Source organism: Miscanthus floridulus, chromosome 16 (genome assembly GCF_019320115.1).
Source record: "Miscanthus floridulus cultivar M001 chromosome 16, ASM1932011v1, whole genome shotgun sequence".
Taxonomy (NCBI): Eukaryota; Viridiplantae; Streptophyta; class Magnoliopsida; order Poales; family Poaceae; genus Miscanthus; species Miscanthus floridulus.
Genome location: NC_089595.1, coordinates 76,396,626 through 76,423,555, shown reverse-complemented (window position 1 = coordinate 76,423,555; position 26,930 = coordinate 76,396,626).

Genomic DNA, 26,930 nt, shown 5'->3' with positions numbered 1-26,930 from the left:
AATTCCCCTTCCCATGTTAGGTAACTAGATTCAATTTCCTTCAAGTAGTATCGATTTGCATTTCCTACTAGTGGCATCTCTTACAAATTGGTATCTTTAAGCATCTAGTTACTCTTCATGCCTATGTTTGCATTTGCATACTTATATCTTTTGTCATGCATACACTAGGTATATCTTATGGTAGGCTTGCTCGGTTTTATTCTTAACCCTTGGAGCAAACCTACAAGGTTTAAAATTGTTTAGGAGCACGACACATAGCTTGTCTTTTGATTGTTCATCTAATATGTGCCAAAGTCCAAATTATAGATAATTTCTCCCGAATATCATCTTCGAAAATGATTCTCACATTCATGAGAAGTCATCTTTCAAGTGGTATTATTGATTCTAAAATCAATGTGCATGACTTCTACAAGTATCCCACACTTGTGTGCACAAATTTAGGGGGAGGTTACTTTACAAGTTGGATGCTTTGAGACTAACACCTTTGCAAGCTTATCATGTGTGTAGTAGTCTCATTGCAAGGAAAATGGAGTCCCCAGAGTTAAGCATCATACTTCCAATATCCACCACTTATTGCAAGTGGTAGAAATCAAATTGGTTTCCACATGTGGTATTTCTAAACCAATATCATCATATTGTTTTCATTTTGATATTTATATGCTTTCTCCATGCATTATATAGATTAAATTCCCTTGAGCAATAATTTGCCAAATATGCTTATGCCTTGCTTTCTACCATATGTATGCATATATTTAGGGGGAGCTTAATCTATATAATGTGAGTGTCGAATCTAATGTCTTCCTTTTTGGTGTTTGATTCCAAAGGGAGAGAATTTAGAGGACCAAAAGCAAGCATTAATTTGTAGGGCCATAAGCTAGATATTTTACAAGTGGTAATGGTCTACAAGCGGTAATGGTCTGAGAAAGGGATGATAGTGGATTATGGATTAGTCTATGTAATGAGGAGAATTTGTAGGAAGCAAGGCTTAAATCCATAATGCCACATGGGGACATTCTACAAGGGCAAGATAAGCTTTTATGTAGTATCTTTTAGTCTTACAAGTATCTTTTAGCATCATATAACCTTGCCCCTTGCATTGCATTCTAGCAAGTAGATAGTTTTTTTAAATTCCAAATTTTTATTATTTGCTTGCTTTGGTCGTGTTGTCATCAATCACCAAAAAGGGGGAGATTGTAAGGAAAATGGACCCTAGGCCCATTTACTTTGGATTTTAGTGTTTGATGATCAACACAACCAAATTGGACTAATGAATTTGCAAGTGATTGTTTTGTAGTACAATAGGATGAAAGACGTGACTTGGACAAAGGCGACGTGATGATCCGATGATCAACACCATAGGCAAGACCTTAGAAGCACAAGAGAAGACCCAAGATATCAAGCAAAGTCCAAGCATGAAGATAGGAACCAAGCCATACGCAAGATCGCAAAGAAACGAGCTCACAAAAGTTATCGGACGCTGGACCGGACGCTGGAGGAAAGTGACCGGACGCTCCGATCAAGAGGCTCAACAATAGGCTTGATCGGACGCTGGACCAGACACTAGCGGCAGATCGACTGAACGTAGGAGAACAGAGTCCGGTCAAGTACAGAGAGGTTCTAGAGCCGCAAAAATGCTACTGGATGCGTCCGGTGGAATGTGACCGGACACTAGCAGCGTCTGATCAGTTGATCATAGCTCTAACAGTTGGGACGACTAGACACGTCCGGTCAAGACGTGATTAGCGTCCGGTCAGTAGCAGAAAAGTAGGATTTCATCCCCAACGACTACTTTCTCAGTGGGGCTTATAAATACAACCCCAACCAGCCATTTGAGTAAGGTGGAGCTAAGGAAACATACCAAGGGTGTTGATACACCATTTTAGTGATCTCCACTTGCAAAGTGCTTGGTGTTTTATTAGATGATTAGCGTAGGTGCTTTGCAAAGTGCTTAGGTTGATTACCACTTACGCGCTTGCTCTAGGTTTAAGCATAGTGTTTAGTGAGGTTTGCATACCTCTTACCACTCGGTGCTTGCACGCACCATTGTTGTACATCGGAGGGGCTTGTAGTCTTACGAGATCACACCAACCGTGTTTATGGTGTGGCTGCCACCATGTACTGGAGGGAACAAGGCCTACGGTGTTTTGGCCGAAAGCTTGATATTGAAGACGACAGGGAGCATCTGGGAGAGGCTTGCCGAAAGGCACGTCGGAGACCCACTTGCACGTGGGGAAGGCCTGAGGCTATCCACGGAGTTACCTGACCAAGAGCTTGGCCCTTGCGAGGGGCTCCAACGAGGACGAGGGGGAAGCTTGCGCGCTTCTCAATACTTCGGTAAAAATACCAGAGTCGTCGACGGGAGCTTGCATATCTCTATCTCGCTCTTTAGCTTCTGCATTTACATTGATTACATTACTCCTTTTGTGGTAGAGATAGCAACACACTAGCAAAACCATAGTTGCACAAAAAGATAGTTTATCTTTTGCATATGTTTTGCTAAGGTTAGAAAAAGAGGCCATAGTTTAGGAGTTAGATTTTTAAGTTGCCTAATTCTCCCCCCTCTTAGGTGTCACAGTCCCCTTTAGGAATCAATCAAACACACCTTCGGTGATTCCTCCACATGGGATGATGGCAAGTTCAAGGAGGAGCCCAAGGACGAGGTGCAAGAGTGTGTCGAGCATGACCACAATTTAGTGATTGCGGAAGATTGCTCCACCTCATGGTCAAGTGATGATGATGATGATATTACCACAAGATCACTTGACAAGATTGATGATGATGCCACAAGTGTTGCACATGAAGATTCTACCTCAAGCACACTTGGTGGTGATCTTGATGATGTTGGTTCATACTCAAGCCATGATTGTGATGCTACTACAAGCCCATCCACTACACCACATTGCTTCATGTCACAAGGTGACACCAAGGTATTAAATGCTAATGTGATTGATCATGTTGATTCATATGATGAGCTTGTGAGTAGACTTGCTAGCATGACCATGTCTTTAGAAAATGAGAAAGCTAAAACAATGAAATTAGAAAATGAAAACTCATTTCTAAAGAACTCATGTGAAGAACATAAGAAATTACTTGTTCTTAAATCTTCACATGGTGAGATAAAATTGACTCATGAGACACTACTTATATCTCATGAAGAATTATTAGATCAACATGCTTCTCTCATTAAAGCATTTACAAAGAAACTTAAAAATAGTGAGAGCTCATTACATGGGGCACATGATCAATCACATATTATTAATAACCCTTGTGATGTAGGGAAGAAGCATGTATCCACCTCTTGTGATGATTTATTAGAAATGTCATGCTCTTCACATATAGATGCTTGTTCTACTTCCTTGTCTTGTGAGACTAACCTTTTGAAGGAGAACAATGAGCTCAGGAATAAAGTAAAGAAATTGAGCAACAAGTTAGAGAGGTGCTACAACTCAAAAGTCACCTTTGAGCATATGTTGAAGACTTAAAGAAACTTTGGTGACAAGAATAGCCTTGGGTTCAAAAGGAAGATGACTAAGGGCGAAAGAAAATGGGCAAAGAAGATGAAGAAGCAACTACAATTAAAGTTGTCTCACTCCATGTGCTACCGGTGTCATGAAGTGGGACACCTTGCAAATGGTTGCCCAAACATTGAGAAGCTTAAGAAGATGAAGGAAGAAGAGAGGCTAAAGCATGTTAAGTGCTTCAAGTGCCGCACTTGGGTCACCTAACCTCAATGTGCCCAACGAAGCAATTGGTGAAACAATAAAAAGAGCCTCAACCAAAGCCACAATATAAGCAAGAGAAGACACCCCAAGAGCAAGTCAAGATCAACCATGGAGATGGTGTTGACTTGAAGAAAAAGATGAAGAAAACAAGAAGGGGTGGAAAGGCAAGGCATCCAATGTAATTTCAAGATACCAAGATGATGAGCAAGACACAAGATGAGAAGAGAATGTATGCTCACATCAAGTGCTTCAAGTGTGAGGATATAGGACACTTTGCCTCGAGGTGTCCTACCAAGCTTGAGAAGAAGGTTCATGCAACTCATGAGAGGCAAGGCAATGAGAAGCAACAAATAAGCAAGGAAGAAAAGACTCAATCAAAGAGAGTTTGCTACTGTCGGCACAAAAATGTGTTGGGCACACGAGCAAGCCAGAAGGGTCTGCTCGATGGAGCTGGAGATCCACCTGACTTTAACACAGGGATGATTGATCTTGTGTATTCCTCTCGAGACGTGCTAGTCAATTTGACCATGCAATTGACAAGGAGAGAAAGTTTATTAGTAATTTAAGGTGGAACATGCCGGTCTATGCCCAGATAGTTCCAAGTGTGCTGCTTTAGGAGCAGCCAGATGGGAAGAGCGATTGAATAGCCGATCCGCATAGAAATCGGCTGTTACAGACTGTAAAGCTCATGGGTAGCAATCGATTTTTATGTTGACAGGTACAGTACATGTATATGTAAATGAGATCATCAGCTAGGTGGATATTATCAGTATGAATCATTGAGCTGATGAATCTAACGAGAAAAGATATAACACGCGAACAAATCAACTATCTAATACAAATGGATCTACAGATACTCTGAATCTAATCTGTTACCACCAACAGTGAGGTTCGACTGGATCGATGACAGCTATGATGATAGTAATAAACTAAAACTGAAGAATGCATAAAAACATCCATACTTTGATAGGTTTTTCGAAAGACATGCTATATGTGAAGGCTCAGATTAATCAGCTAAAATAAGCCAGTTCAGGTGAAGAGGACTACAGCGTGTGAACAATCGACTATTTCACGTGAATAAACCTATGGACTCCTCAAACTCAACCTGCTATCTCTAATAGTGGGGTTCGACCAGATCGATGCAGCCATGAAAAAGACAACGAATCAAACCCTTAAAGTACACAGATCTATTCACGCTTAACAGAATCATGGACGCACACCATAGGCATTAACACACAGGCGATCGGCTATTTAGTCGATGCAGCCATAGCAAACAGCTAAGGTCACACCTAACCAGGAATAAATCTACTAACTAGCATCCTCCAATCTACAGTGCCATTAGTGGGGATTGACCGGATCGTTACAACCATAATAGTAAACTATAAACTAGATTCAACTAGCCAGCAAACCTCTTTAAGATTATTCATGTCTTAACCACGTACTATGCACGATCAAGATCGAAGTAAAAACAGCCGATGAAGCATAATCCGTCGCTTAGAGTAAGAAATATCATGTTATAGTAAAGTGAACGACGGACTGAAAGGATATAAGGCCGATCTAAATTGATCTCGACTGGGTGGATTGATGTTGCTATAAACTAATAACAATGAAAAACATCATCAAGATCTGTAACTTAATGAATCTACCCGAAAGACGCCACCCTTAGATAGAGCCGATAACTTGACCTTAATCTAGTTCGAGCAGTAGGAGGTCGACCGAATCGATGCAGTCATACTTGAACTAGACAAGAGTCTATAACTAGCTTATACCAGAGTCGCAGTGGAGGTCGACCGGATCGATACAGCCGTACGAACAAAAATATAAGCCATGACGATACTTATAGACAAGCCGGAGGTCGACCGGACCGATGCAGCCTTGTTTGCTGAAGAACTCGCTGAGATCTACTCTACTCCTCTTAAGGTTTGGTCGGAGCTGAAAAAGTAAATGACTTGTATTAGATTGATTGTGTGTCCTTTACAATAGCCGAGGTCCAATATTTATACCCGAAACCTACGCATGAATCCTACTTAAGCATGACTCATTACAATCTTTGGCACAAGAGAAAACATTCCTAATTTAAGATAACTTGGACCCTAATCTTTTCCTTTTTGTAAAGTCCAACATGTTTTTTCCTGACGCCAACCACAACTTTTATCGTTATCTGCTGGCGCTATATGAAGAGAGCCGATTTTAGTACTACATTCGAATAAGTTTATACCGACCTTTATGCAATCGATTCCTTGATGACACGATCTTGGGAGCTTTTGAGTTCCTACAATTTTCCCCAAATTTTGGTGTAAACACATGCCCCCCATTTTTGGGATAAAAGTAATTTTATTCCAAAATTATCATGCCTGTACCCTTGATAGGTCCGTGGTCACGGGTGGAGAATCTTGATCTGGGGTCTACTATATGTCACCATCTTTGCTAGCTTATGAGCCCCTGCTTCAAAACTTTTATGAGAGCATCATTGCTTCATAGGCGCTTGGATCCATCTTTCAGGCTGACTATAAAATGTCTATCTGACTCCGGCGAGAGCAATTCAACAACTCAGTTATGTTTCTCTTCTGCCTGCTTTCTCGAGTGCCTCTGGCTCCGCTGGACCCTCCATGGTCTAATTTCTTGCTATGAGGATCTTGAGTGGTTAGAAGAATCCTTATGCATAGGGTGATTGTGTCGCTCATCTTAGCGCCTTGTCGAGAAAGAGGATCAGCTACTATGGTTAGAAGAATTCTTATCATATCACCCAAGTCTTCTCTCCATGATCACAGAGCTGTTCTAGTGTTTGCAAGGGATAAAATGTGTGGACACCTTCCCCTTGTTTGCTTCATCAAATGCCCATCGAGAAAACCATAGACTTCTTTCCCACAATTTCCTAGTCATCGAGAAATTGGTTGGGCATGTTTTAAGCAGGTGGCCTTTCCCCTTCTCCTAATGCAATTTTATCAATAGGCTGATGTGACTCAGTTCATGATGACCTTTAGCCTCATGGGGATCCAGACTCCCTTCAATCCAAAGAAGCCTTGGTGGGTTGGTCACTGGTCAATGTAAACCTTTCATATCCATCCCACGATATTTTGTGATTATGGGAAGCAACAAGTCTAAATCTGTTATCCCTTCATGATTCGTCCCTGGATTTTCCAAAGTGTTGATCCATTTCCATATCTGACTTTAATTCCATAACCCTGGCGAAATATATCCTCTCACCTTCCCGAGCTATATATACGGGCCACGGCTGTGGATTGAAAAACAACCTGCTTTGTCCCAAACCTTTCATGTCTTTAGTGCGATTTCTGCTTTCCCATAGGTTTGAGATCATGGAGAACAGTAAGAGGTCTGCTGAGGAGCCCTCAATGGGTCTGCGTCATCACGCCAGCGCCTCCATCATCAGGAGGGTGCAACTCATGATGCCCCCACCGTCCTAGGGCATAGGGCCAACTCCATTCAGCCTTTGGGGTTATCTTCATCAATAGCTCGCCGCCAGCTCCCCTACTATCTGAGGAGATGGATCGACAATGATGATCTGCTCACCTCCATTAATTGGGCTGGCCAGAATCTCACCGACTTCCTCTCCCTCATAGAATTGGCTCTAGCCATGGTTCGATGCCGATCGCCTTCCAAGGCCGATCCAGTGGAGGATAGGTTGGTCGAGGCCGAGGCCAGAATCATGGTGAGATGTCTACCACAAATTTCTATCTCCTCTTAATTTTATCTTCAAGATCCTGATCATCTCTCCTTTGAATCTTCTTAGATCTATCGGCTCAGCTGGAAAGCCTCCGATCAGCTGTGGAGTACGTGATGAGATTCATCAATGCTAGAGGCGCTGTTCTGGTAGTTCGCTTGCACGACATCCTGAACTATGTTAGGGAGGTCGCTCTGCATGGCATTCGTCATGGTGCTACCATGGCGTTGGCTGCTGCGCAAGCCCAGTTCTGACCATGAGCTTCGGCTTCTTCCCCACGGTTTTCCAGCCGTGGCACACCCGTGGGGATCATGAGCGCCTGGTCGAGGACTTCTTCGACTTTGCCAACTCTATAGCCCTTACTTCCTAGGCCGATGATATAGTAAACAAAGTGTTTTTCAGCCTGTAGTTTGTATTAGGTGATATTAGCAAACAATTTCTTCGTCTTAGGTGATTTTTTCTTTTGCTTCGTACTTCATATTCCATGCATCAATCTATCCGTGTTTGCTTTGCTCTTATAGGCGATACATATCATACCGGCTTCTACCCCTTTGGGTTTATTTTTGTACTAGAGGCTATACCCTTCTAGTATCGGCTATTAGAGCCGACGACTGAATAAATCAGTTGTCAAGTATTAATCCAAATGCTAGGATAATATTTCTTTAGATATTTCCCATTGATTGCTTTGCCAAATTCTTCCTCTTCCTCTTAGTGTTCCAAAATATAAGCATTGCCAGGTACACAACGTTTATTCCGATAAGGTCCTTCCCAATTAGGTGACCATTTGCCGAACTTGCTGTCTTTTGACCCGATCAGACAATTTCACTTTCCAGAACAAGTCTCCTTTAGAAAATTGCTTGCTCTTGACCTTTTTATTGTAATATTTTGCAACCCTCAGTTTATTGGCTTCAATATTCTCAAGAGCACGCAGCCGATGTCAACTCAAGTCCTCTAAGTCGTCTATCATAAGATTCTTGTAGACTTTGGCTGACAAATCATTTTCCAACGTAACACGCCTTGATCTAGTTTGAACTTTCCCAAGGAAGGACTACATTATGGCCATACACAAGTTCATAAGGTGTCATTTTAATCGATCCATAACAGGCCATCCTATATGCCCATAATGCCTCATTAAGCATTGAATGCCACTTCCTTGGCTGCTCCTCAATCTTTTTCTTGATCAGCTTAATCATAATATGATTGGACGCCTCTGCCTGGCCATTAGCTAGAGCATAGTAAGGAGAAGAATTTAGTAGCTTAATTCCCATACTGAGCAGCAAAATTGCCGAACTCCTCTGATGTGAACATTGTCCCTTGATCGGTAGTGATAGTTTGAGGAATCCCAAAACGATACACAATATGCTCCTTGACAAAATCAACCATGTTCTTTGAGGTTACCGTCTTCAAAGGAATTGCCTCAACCCACTTAGTGAAGTAATCCATTGCTACCAATATGAACTTATGTCCTTTACTTGAGGGCGGAAAAATCTAGCCAATTAAATCAATTCCCCAGCCTCGAAACGGCCATGGTTTGATTATTGGATTCATAGCCGATGCAGGCGATTTCTGGACATTACCAAAACGTTGACAGTCCTAGCACCCCTTATAATATTCAAAATAGTCTTCCAATATTATTGGCCAAAAATATCTAGTTCTGCAATAATCCATTTCATCTTATAAGCCGATTGATGAGCTCCACATATCCCTTCATGCACTTCGCCCATCAACACCTTAGCTTCCTCTTGATTTAAGCATTTGAGCAACACCCCATCGATTGTTTTGTAATATAGCTGATCATCCAGTAAAACATACTTAGTCGATTTATATCTTAGCTTTCTGGCAACTTTCTGTGATAGATTCCTAAGGTAATCAGCTATTTCAACTCTCCAATCATCATTCGAGGTTTCACTACTCAAGACTTCTTGAAACACTCGATAACATGACACACTTTGAGCTAAACTGATTAGCCCTTTAATTCTATGCTCTCGAAATATGTTGAAAAGAGACATGAAGAAATTCCTTGAGCAACCTTTGGCATTCATCATAGTACTCCTCTCAGAGTATCTTCTTTGCACTCATATAGGCCGATTCAACTGATTAACAATTAACTATGAATCTCCAAATATTTCAATTGCTTAGCCTTTACTTCATGAAGAAGTTGAAGTCCCTTAAGAATAGCTTCATATTCCGCTTGGTTGTTGGTAATCATTGGTTTACGTTGGAAAAGCAAACTCAAAACTTGCTCCCCCGAGGTGAAATAATAACAATACCAATGCCACCACCTTGCTTGCATGATGACCCATCAAAGAACAACATCCATGGTACCAGGCTCCACATAGCCAACAATTGGCTTATGATGCTAGGTGACAAAATCGGCTATTACTTGCCCTTTGACTGCTTTAGCCGATTCGTACCTCAAGTCAAATTATGACAACGCAAGAATCCACTTTCCTACTCTCCCATTCAGTATTGGCATTGATAACATGTGCTTGATTCACATCAGCCTTGGAAACAACCATACACTCGGCCGATAATAAGTAGTGTCGCAACTTAGTGCAAGAGAAATATAAGCACAAGCATAACTTTTTGGTGGGAGAATATCTTGTTTCTGGATCCAGAAGTCTTCTACTCAGATAGAAAACAACTCGCTCTTTTCCTTCAAACTCTTGTATCAAGGCCGATCCAATTGTTTTGTCATCGGTCGATATGTACAACTTAAAAGGCTTACCTTGCTGAGGAGGGACCAGCACATGTGGACAATTTCATATATTCTTTTATCTCCTCAAACGCCTTTTGTTAGTACATCACCCCACTTAAATTCTTGATCATTTTTCAACTTCAACAAGGGAGAAAACGACATAACTCTTTCCAACAAATTTGAAATAAACCTTCTGATAAAATTAATCTTACCAAGCAAAGATTGTAACTCTGTTTTAGTAGTCGGGGGCACTGCCTCATCAATTGCTTTTATGCTTTTTTGACCAACTTTGATTCCTCTCTCGTGGACCATGAAACCCAAGAATTGTCCAGCTGATACTCCAAAGGCACACTTATTAGGATTCATCTTTGGACCATGTTTTCTTGTGCATTCCAAAGTCTCCCACAAATCAGCTAGATGCTCCTTGTACCCCTTGGATTTTATCATCACATCATCAATGTAGATTTCAACAATCCTGCCGATCAACTTATGAAAAATATAGTTCATTGCCCTCTGATAAGTTGCACTGGCATTCTTCAGACCAAAGGTCATCACAACCCACTCAAATAAACTGATTGTGCCAGGGCACCTAAAAGCGGTCTTTGCTATGTCTTCCTTAGCCATGAAAATTTGGTTATATCCTACATTGCCTGTCCATGAAGCTAATAACCTTGCGTCGGCTACTGCATCTATCAACATATCGGCTATTGGCATCGGATAACCATCCATGGGTGTGGCCTTGTTCAGATCTCTAAAATCGATGCAAACTCTTAACTTTCCATTCTTCTTATACACAGGAACAACATTCGATATCCACTCTACATATTGGCATGGTTGGATAAACTTTGCTTCTAATAACCTTTTAGTTTCTTTTTTTGATATCATCAAGCACGTTTGGGTTGAATCTCCTCGAAGCTTGTTTAAATAGCCGATATCCAGGTTTGATTGGCAATTAATGTTCAACAATCGATCGGTCTAGACTAGGCATCTCATAGTATTCCCAAGCAAAATAGTCTTTAAATTCCTTTAACAAATCGACTAACTCTTGCTTATACTCAGGATCTAACTTGGCACTTACATATGTTGGCCTAGGCCTATCTCTAGAACCAATATCTACCTCCTCTAATTCATCGGCCGACGTAAAGCCATGTCCTAGTTTGTCATCTGTACCATCTATTGGATTATCCTATTAAAACAAATTTTCAAAGCCGACTACTTGGATCGGCTATTGGCTTTCATTATTAATTCTAATGAAGCCTCCTTCCCATAACTTGATGGAAAAGCATTCGAAGTCTTCTAGCTCCCAAAAGACTAGATCGGCTATTGCGATACTCACAGACTCATCAGCGTGAACCTAGCTCAACATCATCTCCATGCCATTGAATCAAACACTGATGCATGGTTGATGGCACACAACAGTTTGCATGAATCCAATCATGACCATGGAGTAAACTGTATGACCCTTTTCCATCGATGACAAAGAACATGGTGAGCAGAGTCTTACTCCCGATTATTAGTTCGATGTTCATTGCCCCCCTGGGTCTTAGACACATTACCCCCAAAGTCCTTAAGCATCATGTCGGTCTCAATCAGATCTCCTGGTCCCTTGCCAAGTTTACGAAAAGTGGTGTAAGGCATAAGATTGACAGAAGCACCTCCATCCACCAACATCTTGTTCATCGGCTTCCCATCAACAAAACCTTTTACATATAAAGCCTTTAAGTGTCTGATGCTTGACTGGTTTATCAAATATAGCCTGTTGTATAACTATCAACTTGGCAACTATCTCCTCATACTCTGATTCATCAAAATCTGAGTAAACTTCTTGATCTGCTGGAGCTCTAACTCTGATGGCAATAGAAAAGCCATTTGAATATTAGCCGATGGTTGCCTTTTATTGGCTGTTTGCTTAGCACGCCACACTTGAGGTCTACCAGATGCTTGAGCCTATTCTAGTTCTCTATTCCTTAGGCGTTGCACTCTTCTTTTCTGGCTTCTTGTCAAACCTCCTGGACACCTTGGCCTTCCTGCCATACATATTCTTCCTCATTACTTTCTTCTTCATAATCAGCCCAGTTTTGATCAACAACTCATTTTCTAAGCCGATCATGAACACTTTTATTTTTAAGCGCTGATCCATGTTATTATGACGACACGCATCTTGAGCATGAATAGACCGGCAGTTGGCTTGAGATTGCCTAAACTCCCAATATTGTTCGCTACACTCTGGACAGTTATTTCTAGTAGGCAACTTCAAACCTTCGTTCCAACAATGTCTAAAGAAAGGACAATTCAAATGCGATTCAGCTTGCCTCCTTTCATACCTCTCTTTTTCTTGTTGACGCTGGTGTTCTTGCTCCTCTAACCAACGCTGATAATCCTTTTCCTTCTGCTGCTGCCATTTATTCAACAAAATTTGAGATGTGACACGCGGCTTTGTCGCCCCATCTTTTAATGTTTCTCCCTACTCATATCGGCTCTTTTGCTTGTCGCGACGTCTTCTAATTTCTCTATATTCATCAGCCGATATTTGCATCTTGGTATTGACTATTCTAGTTTCTCTTAATCTGATTGATGGCAGGACCTTAGTCTTCCCTTTGAGCAGCCTAGCATTGACCATGTTCTAATCTCCTGGGAAAGGATTATCATTAACCTTCATTTTTTGAGGCGTATTGAATTTGAGCCTTCCTTGCTGAATAGCCCTCTGCATATATTGCCGAAAAACTCTGCATTCATTAGTAGAATGAGATGTAGCGTTATGAAACTTGCAGAACTTCTTATTCTTCAACTGATCGGGAGGCAACATAACATGATTATTGGGCAACTTGATATGCCCCTTTTCAAGAAAGAAATCGAAGAGCTTGTCCAATTTCATGACGTCAAAGTCATAGCTCTCCTCGACTCCTCTTCCCCAAAGATTTAGCACCATTACTATCTTCTTACCCCAATTTCATTCAGCCACGACAACCTCTTCTTCTTCATCGTCTTCATAGCCATCATCGACTGAATATGGATTATAAGCTTCAGCCATTATGGTACTTTTCTAGAATCAGGTATCTCTATGCATACTCTGGAATTGACAATTGAGTGCAGCCACTCGTTGAGCCAATTGACCCAAGTTATCAAACTCTTGTCCCAGTAGCTTCTCTCTCCATGTTGGCAACATTCCTTGAACGGCCAAAGCAGCTAGCTAATCATCAGCCAAGTTTAATGAGAAGCACAAATTTCTAGTCTCTTGAAACCTCTGAAGAAACTCAGTGCCCGATTTATTAGTTCTCTGCCTTATAGCTGTCAAATCAGTACTCTTCTTTTCTCCTATTCTAGTGTAAAAATATGTATGAAACTTCTTCTCTAGGTCAGCCCAATTGACAATGAAGTTAACTGGCAGTGATGAAAACCAAGTGAAGGCTGGCCCTGATAGGGATAAGGAGAAGAAATGAACTCGATGGGCCTCTTCAATGGATGCTTCGCCCAACTATGTAAGATACCGATTGACATGTTCTATTGTACTTGTGCTGTCTTGGCCAGTGAACTTAGCAAACTCTAGGAGCCTATAATTTGTAGGAAGAGCGACCAAATCATACTATTCTGGATAGGAGCGTTTGTACGAGTAGGTCTACCCTTTTTGCTTCAAGCCAAACTAATTCTTCATTATCTTGGTCACTCTTAGCAACAACTCATCAGCATTTGAATATGGATTTCTCCACACCTATATACCCATCTGTGGATTGAAATCCCATGTATGTTGATACCCTGGATTTGGAATCATGTGAAGGGTGTTGTAATCTGTGCCATAATGATATCCCTATGAATCTCCATCTGCTGGGTCCTCTGCTGGTTTGCTACCTAAAGTCTCTAGTTATAGACATTAGGATCTATATCTCTATGGATCCTTTGAATTGATGGTGCTATTTTTTGAGCCGACGATGGTATGTGGCCTGATGTGCCAAAATTAATCATTTGGTTTTGACTTTGCCCCACCGGTTATTGCACATGCTGCATTGACGATCCAGGATTATACTGTATCTGATTCGTAGTAGCACCTTGAACTTGCTCAAATGAACTCTGAACTACCTAGACATTATCATTACCAACTAGTGCTGCTTCTTGATGGCTAGTACTAGCTTTATTAGTCCCCTGAATTGATGGATGCAGAATATTGTAATAAGCCAGTCCAACCTAATCAACTGGAAACTCATGAAACACCTCTTTCATGGTGTTGTGGAATGTGTTTAAGAAAACTTCATTATGATTTGATATGGCACCATGAACATATTTGTTTATAGCTTCCATGAAGAAACGCCTGTCTTCAGCTTCATCTGCATCTGTCTGCCCATGCAATAGAACTCTTGGTAGTGAATATTTCTAAACAATTATATTGTCACGTGTCTTGGTGTAGGACAACAAACACTTGTTCTAAAATTCTTCTATAGCTTTGCTGATGACATCTTTATCTCCATCAGGTAGGTCTTCATAAGGTACCATAAGGATGTCATTGTTGTTGTAAGCCGCCATGACGATTGTGGTGTCCCACCGAGCGTGCCAGAACGTGTGTCGACATGAAAATGTGTCAGGCACATGAGTAAGCTAGAAGGGTCTGCTCGATAGAGCTGGAGATCCGCATGGCTTCAACGCAGGGATGATCGATCCTACATCTTCCTCTCGAGATGTGCTAGTCAATTGGACCCTGCAATTGACAAGGAGAGAAAGTTTATCAGTAATTTAAGGTGGAACGTGCCGGTTTGTGCCTAGACAGTTCTAAGTGTGCTGCTTCAGGAGCAGCTAGATGGGAAGAGCGACTGAATAGCCGATCTGCACAGAAATCAGCTATTACGGACTATAAAGCTCATGGGTAGCAATTGATTTTATGTTGATACGTACAGTACACGTATATGTAAATGAGATCATCATCTAGGTGGATATTATCAGTATGAATCATTGAGCTGATGAATATAATGAGAAAAGATATGACACGCGAACAAATCGACTATCTAATACAAACGGATCTACAGACGCTCTGAATCTAATCTATTACCACCAACAGTGAGGTTCGACTGGATCGATGGTAGCTATGATAATAGTAACAAACTAAAACTGAAGAATCCATAAAAACATCCATACTTCGATTGGTTTTTCGAAAGACATGCTATACGTGAAGGCTCGGATGAATCGGCTAAAATAGCCGATTCAGGTGAAGAGGACTACAGCGTGTGAATAATTGACTATTTCACGTGAACAAACCTATGGACTCCTCAGACTCAACCTGCTATCTCTAATAGTGGGGTTCGACCGGATCGATGCAACTGTGAAAAAGACAACGAATCAAACCCTTAAAGTACACAGATCCATTCACGCTTAACAGAATTATGGACGCACACCATAGGCGTTAACGCATAGGCGATCGGCTATTTAGCCGATGCAGGCATAGCAAACAGCTAAGGTCACGCCTAACCCAAAAATAAATCTACTAACTAGCATCCTCCAATCTATAGTGCCATTAGTGGGGATCGACCGGATCGTTACGACCATAGTGGTGAACTATAAACTAGATTCAATTAGCCAGCAAACCTCTTCAAAATTATTCATGCCTTAACTGCGTACTATGCATGATCAAGTTCGAAGTAAAAACAACCAATGAAGCATAATCCGTCGCTCAGAGTAAAAAACATCATGTTATAGTAAAGAGAACGATGGATTGAAAGGATCTCGACCAGGCAGATTGATGTTGCTATAAACTAATAACAATAAAAAACATCAGCAAGATCAGTAGCTTAATGAATCTACCCGAAGGGCGCCACCCTTAGATAGAGCTGATAACTTGACCTTAATCTAGTTCGAGCAGTGGAGGTCGACCGGATCGATGCAGCCGTACTTGAACTAGACAAGAGTCGATAACTAGCTTATACTAGAGTCATAGTGGAGGTCGATCGGACCGATGTAGCCGTACGAACAGAAATATAAGCCATGACGGTACTTACAGACAAGTCGGAGGTCGGGTGGACCAATGCAGCCTTGCTTGCTGAAGAACTCGCCGAGATCTACTCTACTCCTACTTCTAAGGGTTGGCCGAAGCCAAAAAAGTAAATGATTTGTATTTGATTGATTGTGTGTCCTTTACAATAGCCAGGGTCTAATATTTATACCCGAAACCTACGCATGAATCCTACTTAAGCACGACTCATTATAATCTGTGGCACAAGAGAAAACATTCCTAATTGGCACAAGAGAAAACATTCCTAATTTAAGATAACTTGGACCCTAATCTTTTCCTTTTTGTAGAGTCCAACATGTTTTTTCCTGACACCAACCGTAGCTTTTATCATTATCTGTTGGCGCTATCTAAAGAGAGCCGATTTCAGTACTGCATTCGAATCAGCTGATACCGACCTTTATGCAATTGATTCCTTGATGACATGATCTTGGGAGCTTTCGAGTTCCTACAATTCTTCTTCCCAAATTTTAGTGTAAACAGCTACTCATGCCGAGAAAAGGGACAGATGGCATATTCATGTCCCCTAGGTAACTCTACTAAGGCCATTTCAATTGATGATAATTTTATGCTTAGGAAGGATGGCAATGGTACCTCATTAGTTGCAATTGTAAAACATCCCGCTACTCATACTAAGGCTATGTCTAAGTATGTTGCACCTAACTTTAGAGGACCAAAACTTATTTTGGTACCATCAAAAAGTGGATGATTGTTTGTAGGTACCATGGCATTAGAGGCTTGACTCAATTGATTTCACATTGATCATCATATGTTGAGTCAAGTGTTGAAGCTTAATGCAATCCTATCCCAATGCCAAGCCAAGAATTAGTGAAGTCCAAATGTGCTACAACATACAAGTGTCATATTCAAGTTGTGGATGATTTATTGGATATATATTTGATGGCTTGCAAGAACTTGAGTTGAAGCTTGCTTATTGATTGATCATGAGCTAACCAAAGTATATCTCTTGTTTATCATTTCATGTTGGTGCATATGAGTTGATTGAATTGGATAAATATGCAATGTTACTTGCTATGAGATGTTTGAATAGATAAGTTTATAAGATGATATTTAGTAAGTGGATTGAATTGATATTTGTCTTGTAAAAGTATTCAAACAAGTCTATTTCAAGTTTTATTCATATTTGATGAAGTATAACTCATGTGAAGAAATCTGTCCTATAATTGAGAATCTGAACTAGCTGTGATCTTAGCCATGTTTGAGTGATCAAATTTATTTGGATTGGCTTGAAATTTGATGTTAATTCTCTACACTTATGGTATGAGATGCTGTATAAATTTCATGAGAATTGAATAAGAGATGCTTTAGTTTTAGAGTGGATCTTGTCAGCCATAGTGCAGCAATTTTCAGCATATAGTAGTGGTGGAATAATTGAAATCTGGTAGCAATCTAAAAGTCAAATGAAGCCCAAATTTTTACAGCTTCTAGATAACTTAGTGAACCACGTCTCCACCAAATTTTGTAGCATTTGGGTTTGTACATTGGTAGTTATGGATTTATCTTTGAAGGATACAGAATCTGCCAAAAAAGTGATAATTATTGGATTGATGAAGAGTCACTTTGATTGAAAGGTCATTAAGGTGGAATCATGTTTATAAGTGTTTGAGGTACCTAAGTGTGGTTTTGAATTAATCTAAAAGCATGACAAGTAATGGGTACTAGTCCATTTGATTGAGGACTGTACTTGGCACACATTTGGTACTCAAGTTGAAGATCAAAACCAAGCTCAAGATATGGATGGAGTTTGAGTTCTAGTGACTATTAGAAATCATTTGGTAGAAAGAAAAGGACTTAAATAAGTAGAAAGAAAAGGACTTAAATAAGTAGAAAGAAAAGGACTTAAAGAAGGAATCAAGGTTACTTATCAAGTTAAGTTCATCACTTGAATCAATCAATCAATCAAGTTATTTCAAGTGAGTGTCAAGAATGATTCTTGGAGATAGATCACTTCTCCCTAGTGTAGGGGCTTGCCGCCTATGTGTAGGTAAACCAAGTGTGGTACTTAGAAGGCTAATATGGAAGTGATGATCTGAGGAACATTTGAGATTCTTAGTTAAAGAAATCAAAAGGGTTGATCAAGAAAAGCAAGCAACACCTAAAAGAGAGTTAGTCATGATATTTCAAGTGGTATTCTCACATTGATGCTCTCATGCAAGCAAAGATGGCAAATGATGAAGCAAGCCAACCACAATAAGAAAGTGCACTTGATCTTAAGTGGTTCTCAATTCATATGGGTGAAGAATGGACTCTATCTATGATGATTGGTCTTCACCAAGCTATAAATTGGACTTCACATTGCTATTGCGGAGCTTAATTGAAAACTAATGACTATCCTCTACTCCAATATAGCAAAGGTATCATTGTAATGTGCATGATCATTTCATCCCTTACTAGTATGTGGTTAGTGCATATAGTACATGCTTATTAGGATCAAGCATGACAAATAAAAATCTTTGAAATTCATAGCCTACCACTATTGCTTGAATGATTAATTGATCTAGTGGTTAGTATATGAATTTGTTCATGAGGTAGTGAACCCAAGTGCTTGATTTAATTTGGATTACTAACAAGTGACAAGTACAACATTAGCAAGATAACCCTTTTAAGAGGTGTGGAGAAGCTTGTCATTGGTTCAAACCGAACTTATAAGCTTAGGCAAATCAATTTAGTTAAAGTCAACTTAGAAGCTCATGATAAGTAACAAGAGTACAAGCACAAGACAATAATATAAATGGATATCTAGTTTGGATTGTTTCAAGTGGCATCTTGACTCAAGTATTTCATCAAGAATTCACAAGTGGTGTCTAGATCAACTTACAAGTGATATCCTACAAGTGGTACTCATGAAGATAGCAAATGTTCAAGAAATGATTTTTATTGACAAATCAATCATACATATGGTATAACATCTCTACACATGGTATCATTCATATAAGATGGTGGTTCCACAAGTGATCCTCAACTTTAAGTGATCATCAAATGAAGAATGCTTTCCTCATCTAGAAGAGCTCAAGATTATCAAGAGAATGACCCATACTTGGACATAGGGGGAGGAGCCCCACTATAATTGGTATGAAGGTCACAAGATCCTACACATGGTGTCTAAAGAGCTATACAAGTGGTGTCCATAAAAAATGAAGATTAAAGTGTCAACCATCTACCCCAATGCAAGCCTTTGCATGAATGGGACGCACACCTTTTATGGAAAATGATGACAAAGGGAGAGAGATTGTACAAAGATATGGAAGCTTTGGGAGAGATTGAGATAAAGAAGTAGAGGTTGGACATGGACATGGACAAAGAGGAAGCAATATTGAGAAATTGAGAAGGATGAAAATTCTTGGACAAGAGATGCACACAAGTAGGGAGAGCAAGCTCATGAACTTTATTTGTTTGCATTTGATATGTGCATAGTCATGTGCTTGCTTGCATTGCATAAGTTTTTAAATTTGATATGCATGCTTGTGTGGTGTATGCTAGTTGTAGAATTTGATTGATGATATGATAACTAGCATGCATAGGATGGTAGCTAGACTTGTACTTCTACATGTGATACTAGAACCTTGGTTATATTGTTGATCTCACGGGGTTTCTAGTATCTTTGTTGCCTAGCTACTCATGGTGCTAAGGATGGCATTAAAAGTGCAACTCTGATTGGTATCACACATCAAAGGTTAATTCTTTTACACCTTAGCATCATTGGTAGTAATTACTCTCCCACACTTCCAATCTATGCATATGTGTGAGCTTCAAACCAAACACTCTAGCACATATGTTGGGGGAGCTAATACTATGAATTTGGGTTTGTGTTACTTGTCCAAAATCATTTCTACATGGTAAAATTACTTGGGCATGCAACATGAATCCAAAAGTGCTTAATTTCCATATCTTTGTCGAGTTGTCATCAATTACCAAAAAGGGAGAGATTGAAATGTCCTTGTTTGGTTTTGGTAATTAAGTGACAGCCTAGGTGAACTAATTGTGTTTAATGTGAGATACATAGGTGATTAGTCCACAGGTACATGTGTGTGAGCAACATATGCCATAGAGGTGAAATGGCTTAGAGATGTTGCAAAGCTCACACATGTGATGAAGGAGCTTATTGCATATGAGACATGATATGGAGTCATGTGATCAAGGTGGGGAAGATCAAGACAAGACTTGGCTTGACGGACTGGTTGCAAGTGTGAAGGGCAAGTTGAGTGATGACTTGGTGCCGATGGACTGAGGCAATAGTAAAGAGCAAGTGAAGTCAAGATCGATGAACCAATATGGTCACATGATGATATGAAGTGGATCATATCATTTACTGATTGGTTGGTGCATGTGTTGCATCAACATTGGAGAAGATGGAATGGAATGCGCAAGGCAAAGGTATAACCTAGGGTATTTCATTTCACCAGTCATAGGTGTGTAGAGAAGTTGATGATTAGGTTTAGGATAGATGGCCGTACTATCAAGAGGGGCAAACTTGTTTGCATATCGGTCATCTAGTGCCCATTGAGCGCTCTAACTTTGCATACATGTTAGGATTGAGTGGCATGGTGAATTGAGTGACATCCTTTGGGAAATGTTTATGAAAAGCTAACACACTTGCACATGGTGGTGTACACTTGGTGGTTTTAGCACATTTGCAAAGGTGAAAAAGTTGGTAAAGAAGAGGCGGCGAAACTAGGCTCAGGGTGCTGCCTGGGTGGCACCGCCACCCCTATGGCAATGACCGGTGAAAGCCCTAGTTTGATTTTGGATAATTGATGAAACCTAGGACTAACCTTTGATCTAAGTGTGTGAAATAGAAAAGGTGGTCCAATCTAAGTGTTAGAGCAAGATGAGGCCCATGCTGATGAAGATGGACATGTGTTGACGATGATCAAGCTCAACATGAAAAAGAGGAAAGAGAAAAACAAAAATCGAGATGATCAAGGCAAAGGTACATGATAGGTTTTTGTTTTGCACTCAAGACACCATAGAGGGTGTGAGTGACTTAGGATCGATAGCTGTACTATAAAGAGGGGAAATCTTTGGCTAGATGGTTTATCGAGTGCCACTAGGTGACATGACTTTTGCATATGCATTTAGGAACCTAGTGTGCTAACTTTGACCCTTGTAAAATGCTTTGTAAAATGCTAACACATGTGCACACAAGTTCTATACTTTGTGGTTAGCAAGTTGGAAGCAGGGGCAGAGCGGTTGAGGATATAGAAAAAGAAAAGGCAGTGTCAGTCACTGACCGGATGCTGCACCAGATGCAGGACCAAACCCTAGGTAGTGTCTGGTCATTTATAGCGAGGTGGCATAGCTCTGACCGAGAAGGCCTGCGAGTGACCAGACGCTGGGATCCGACGCAGGTGTTGCGTTCGGTCAGTTGGCGTAGATGTGAAAGGTCCTAATGGCTAGAGGGGGGGGGTGAATAGCCTATTCAAAATGTCTACAACAACACTTAGCAACCTGGTTAGACAAATATGAGGTGAAGCGAGTGTTGCGCTAGCCTACTAAAAATGCAAGTCACCTACCACAATTCCAATTTATATATAATCTCTATCCACACAATGGCTATGTCACTACACTAAGTAAGTGTGCTCTCAAAGGCTAACTAAAGAGTCACACTAACCAAACTAACAAGCTCTCACAACTAGCTACACTAAAGAGCTTGACAACTAGTTTGCGGTAATGTAAAGAGAGAGAGCAAGATGGTTATACCACCGAGTCAAGGAATGAACCAATCAATCACAAGAATGAATACCAATGAAGACCAATCACCTCAGAATCAAATGATGACACAATATTTTTTTACCGAGGTTCACTTGCTTGCCAGCAAGCTAGTCCTCGTTGTGGCGATTCACTCACTTGGAGGTTCACACGCTAATTGGCATCACACACCAAACCATCAATAGGGTGCTACACAACCAACATAAGATGAGGATCACATAAGCCATGAACAATTTACTAGAGTACCTTTTGACTCTCCACCGGGGAAAGGTTAAGAACCCCTCATAGTCACCACGATCAGAGCCAAAAACAATCACCAACCTCTACTCAACAATCATCGCTGCTCCAAGCTATCTAGGTGGTGGCAACCACCAAGAGTAACAAGAAAATCCCGCAGCAAAACATAGACACCAAGTGTCTCTAGATGCAAACACTCAAACAATGCACTTGGATTCACTCCCAATCTCACAAAGATGAAGAATCAATGATGGAGATGAGTGGGAGGGCTTTGGCTAAGCTCACAAGGTTGCTATGTCAATGCAAATGGCCAAGAGAATGAGCTAGAGCTAGCCAAATGATATTTATAGACTCCCCCAAACAATATTGCTGTTGGCTCAATTATTGGCAGATTGCGGGATGACCGGACGCACCGGTCGTGTGCACCAGACATGTCCAATCACAGCCTGACCGCCATGTGTCCCATTCAAATTGTTTAGCCATTCGTGCCCAATGGCTATCTATATGCATAGTAGTACTAGTGATCGAACGCACCGTTAGAAAATGACCGAACGTGGGAAACACAGCGTCCGGTCGAGTCTAGAGAGCTCCCAAAGTCGCTCTAGGCCAACCGGACGCGTCTGATCACACCGGACTGGACGCTCCTAGCGTCCGATCAATTATAGTGCTAAAAACCTAAGACTTGCTGGTTCACACTAGACGCGTCCAATCACTGCGTCTGGTCGAGTCCAGAGAGCTCCTAGAGCCACTCAACTTCAACTGGATGCGTCCAGTGTGGCTGACCGGACACACCCCTACGTTTGGTCCACTCTAGACCAACACCCGCGCTCCACGTCACCTTGACTGGATGATAAACAATGATTTCTCAGCGTTCGGTCATTGCTATGACCCTGAGTCCAGTCACCTCGTCAACTCTACCGCGCCTAGCCAGAATACCAGACATGTTTGGTATGGATATCAGATGCGTCTAGTCATGTTGGGAAGATACCGGACGCGTCCGGTCCTCACGTTGGATGAGTTTGGTCACCCCGTGACCAGCGCATTCAACTCCTTTTCAACTCTATCTTCTTTACCCTTGCTCAAATGTGCCAACCACCAGGTGTATCACCTTGTGCAAATGTGTTAGCATATTTTCATAAATGTTTTCAAGGGTGTTAGTACTCCACTAGATCCTAAATGCATATGCAATGAGTTAGAGCTTCTAGTGGCACTTTGATAACTACATTTCAAAACGAGTTTCACCCCTCTTAATAGTATGGATATCGATCTTAAGTGTGATCACACTCGCTAAGTGTCTCGATCACCAAAATGAAAAAATCTCCTATCAAGTTTCACCTTTGCCTTGAGCTTTTTGTTTTTCTTTCTTCTTTTCCAAGTCCAAGCATTTGATCGTCACCATGCCATCACCATCATCATGTCATGATCTTCATTTGCTTCACCACTTTGAATGTGCCACCTATCTCATAATCACTTTGATAGACTAGGTTAGCACATAGGGTTTCATCAATTCACCAAAACCAAACTAGAGCTTTCAATCTCTCCCTTTTTGGTAATTGATGACAACCCTTTCACAAAGATATGAATTGAAACTTATTTGAATCCATGTTGCTTGCCCAAGCATATTTACCATGTGTAAAAGGATATGGACAAGTTTCATGAATCCTAAATGGTAGCAATTGCTCCCCCTACATATGTGCTAAGAGTTTGGATTGTAGCTTGCACATATGCTTAGATAGGAAATATAGGAGACAATGTCTACCAAATGATGCTAAGGTATAAAAGATAGACCTTTGAAGCATGATACCAATCAGAGTGCACCAATATACCATCCTTAGCACCATTAGTAACTAGACATACATAAAAACTAGAATACCCCATGAGATCAACATTAGAAGTAAGGGTCTAGTTTTCATAATGTGAGCATGAGTCTAGTTACTTAACCTATGCATGCTAGTTTTTCATTTTATTATGCAAACCTACAACTAGCATACATCACACAAGCATGGATATTGAAATTTAAAACTTGTGCCATGCAAGCAAACATATGAAATGCACATTCAAATACAACAATCAAGTTTATGAGCTTGCTTTCCCTACTTGTAAGCTTAAAATTTTAATTGATCCCCTTCCTTTGTCATATCTCTCCCCCTATGTCAATTTCACAATTTCTCTCTATTTCTCCCCCTATCACTTATATCTTTGTACACTATTTCTCCCCCTTTGTCATCAATGATCACAAATGTTCAAAATATAGATAGGTTGAGATTATCAATGTCAATCAATGGGGTGAGGATCATTTTCCTAAATATGGTCTAATCTAGATTATTTGTGAAAGATATTTAACTCAGTTTGATCCAAGGACAAGCTTCTTCACACCTCAAAATAAGGGTTATCTTGTACCATGTTGAGTTAAACACTTAGAGCTCATTTTCTAGATCAAACACTAGGTTTACAAGCACACAAACATGTCATATGCTACCACTAGACCAAATTAAGCATAGAAGAAATAGTGGTACCATACAAACATCAAAATCATTAGATTTTCATGAATGAGCCTATTAAATGTGAAAAATGACTAAATGCACTAAACATGTCCTTAGCAAGGATGTATGCCTTGTTAATCAACTTTTACCTTGGATTGCTCGAAGGAGAGGTGTCGGGTTCATAAATCCAGGGTCCCTCATAGACCTGCTTCCTAGCAAAAGCTCAACCCAGCAAAGAATGTTGTGAACAACGAGCAACTCCTGGGCCAGCCAAAAAACCTAATGATAGGCCATAAAGGCGATCCGGTCTCCGACCGAAAGGCCTGGCCAAAGAAGAACGGCCCTCACCTTCGACTCTGGCCCGCCTCTCCAACCGGAAGGCCTAGCCAAGGAGGACAGGAATGGCGGTCGGTTCCATCGCTTTTGACTCTGGTCTGCCTCTCCGACTGGAAGGCCTAGGCAAGGGGGACAAGTGCTTGCCTCCAACTCTAGCCTATCTCTCCGACTAGAAGGCCTGGCCAAGGAGGACTGGCGCTCACCTCCAACTCCAACCCTAGCCCACTTCTCCTATTGGAAGGCCTGGCCAAGGAGGACCAATGCTCGCCTCCGACTCTGACCTGCTTCTCCGACCCAAAGGCTCAGTCGAGAAGGGATGATGCTCGCCTCTGACTCTAACTCGCTTCTCCGACTGAGAGTACATCGAACCTCTGCTTATAGCTCTTCTTCAACTAGGAGGCCAAAGTCGACTGGGGAACGATCGACCAGGGATGCTCACTCGGTGAAAACCTAGGAAACGGACAGAGCAAGTAAGGCAAGGCGCTCTAGTCAACCGCAATATCAAGGACCGTACGCTGCACACCTATAGGATAGTACTATTAGGTCATGTCAGAAGGGTACTTTATCACCTTCTAGACATGTCAGAACACCAATAGTGTTATGGGCGCTAACATTTATCCTACAGTATGGTAGGCGCCAACATTGGCCATACCAGAAGATCACGATGGAGCCTACCACATGCATCCAAACATCAACAATGTTGTGGGCACCGATAAACCACCTTGTACCCAATGGCATGGGCAATAAGACTAGGTAGCACACACACTCTCTTTCTCTCACACCCTCTCTTGTAAAGCCATCCCTTCATCTATAAAAGGGACGCGCTCTCTCCAAAATGATCGATTGATGAATTGAACAACCAACGCCTCTAGCAAACAACATACGGATCATCTCGATTCCCTCTGCTTGGCTCTAGAACTCTAAAGCTGAATGGAGCAACACTTAGTGCATGTTGGAGCTCCTATCACTCTTGGCCCTTTGGTCCAGATTCCAACAGGACCTCTGATACCCCCATCTTACTCCCTCTTGTTTGTAACCCCACAACAAACTTCAAGCACCTGGGCTTAGGAATAAAGTCACCTGACCAACTAAAACTAGACGTAGGGCATGTTGCCTAAACTAGTATAAACCATGTGTTATTGAGTGCTGGGCCACATCCGATCACAACATATGACAAAACTACAAATATTTATGTGTTGGTCACTTTTTGCACCGACAATTGGCGCCGTCCATGGGGAAAACGCCGTACGTTCATGCTTTTGGTCATCGGATGGCCCACCTTTCTACCATCTTCGGCATGGCAGGCTCAAGCGATGTGACTCGCTTCATCTCGCTGGAGTTTCCTGCACTCCCACCTATTGGGATGTGGGTTCCTCCTGTCTTTGAGCCGTCCCAGGCCTTCCTCTTCGGAAGCCTAGACTTCATCGCTGACCAGCTCAGCGTGCTTCGCCTCCATGAGGAGGCACTTGTTCTAGCACCTGTTGGAGGGGCGCCCTCCATCGGCTCTGAGCCACCCAGCGACCTCAACAACAAGGCGCCTGTACTTTGCTCTGAGCCTACACTAGGCTCAAACCCCACTATTAGTAATGTACATACTGCTCTTTACTCGCTTTTGTATATTTCCACCGACTATCCAGAGGGACCCCGTTGTTCCTACCACGACCACCATGTGACCGGTTCCCCTATGGCCTTGCGTCCCATGTGGACGCATATGCATGGGGGCTCCAAAGGATGCTGGTGCCGCCCCCTCTCACATCTGAATTCGTGGGGATGGCGAGCTATGCTCCTACTCTTTCCCCAACCTCATGGATGACGAGGTTGAGAGCAACGGCTCTAACATCGGTGACATCGTGGCACCTAGCCACCCTCTGTCCTAGGAGTGTGCTATGGCAGAGACCCGAGGATAGCCGCCGGTGGTAGCGGAGTCTCTACAGACCCACACCCCTCTAGACCCTCATGTGGAGGCCCTCGCGTGTGCGTAGGAGCATAGTGAGGAGCTATGACAAAGGCGGCAGAACTAGCCGCCACCTATGCCGGTGCACTTGGCACACCA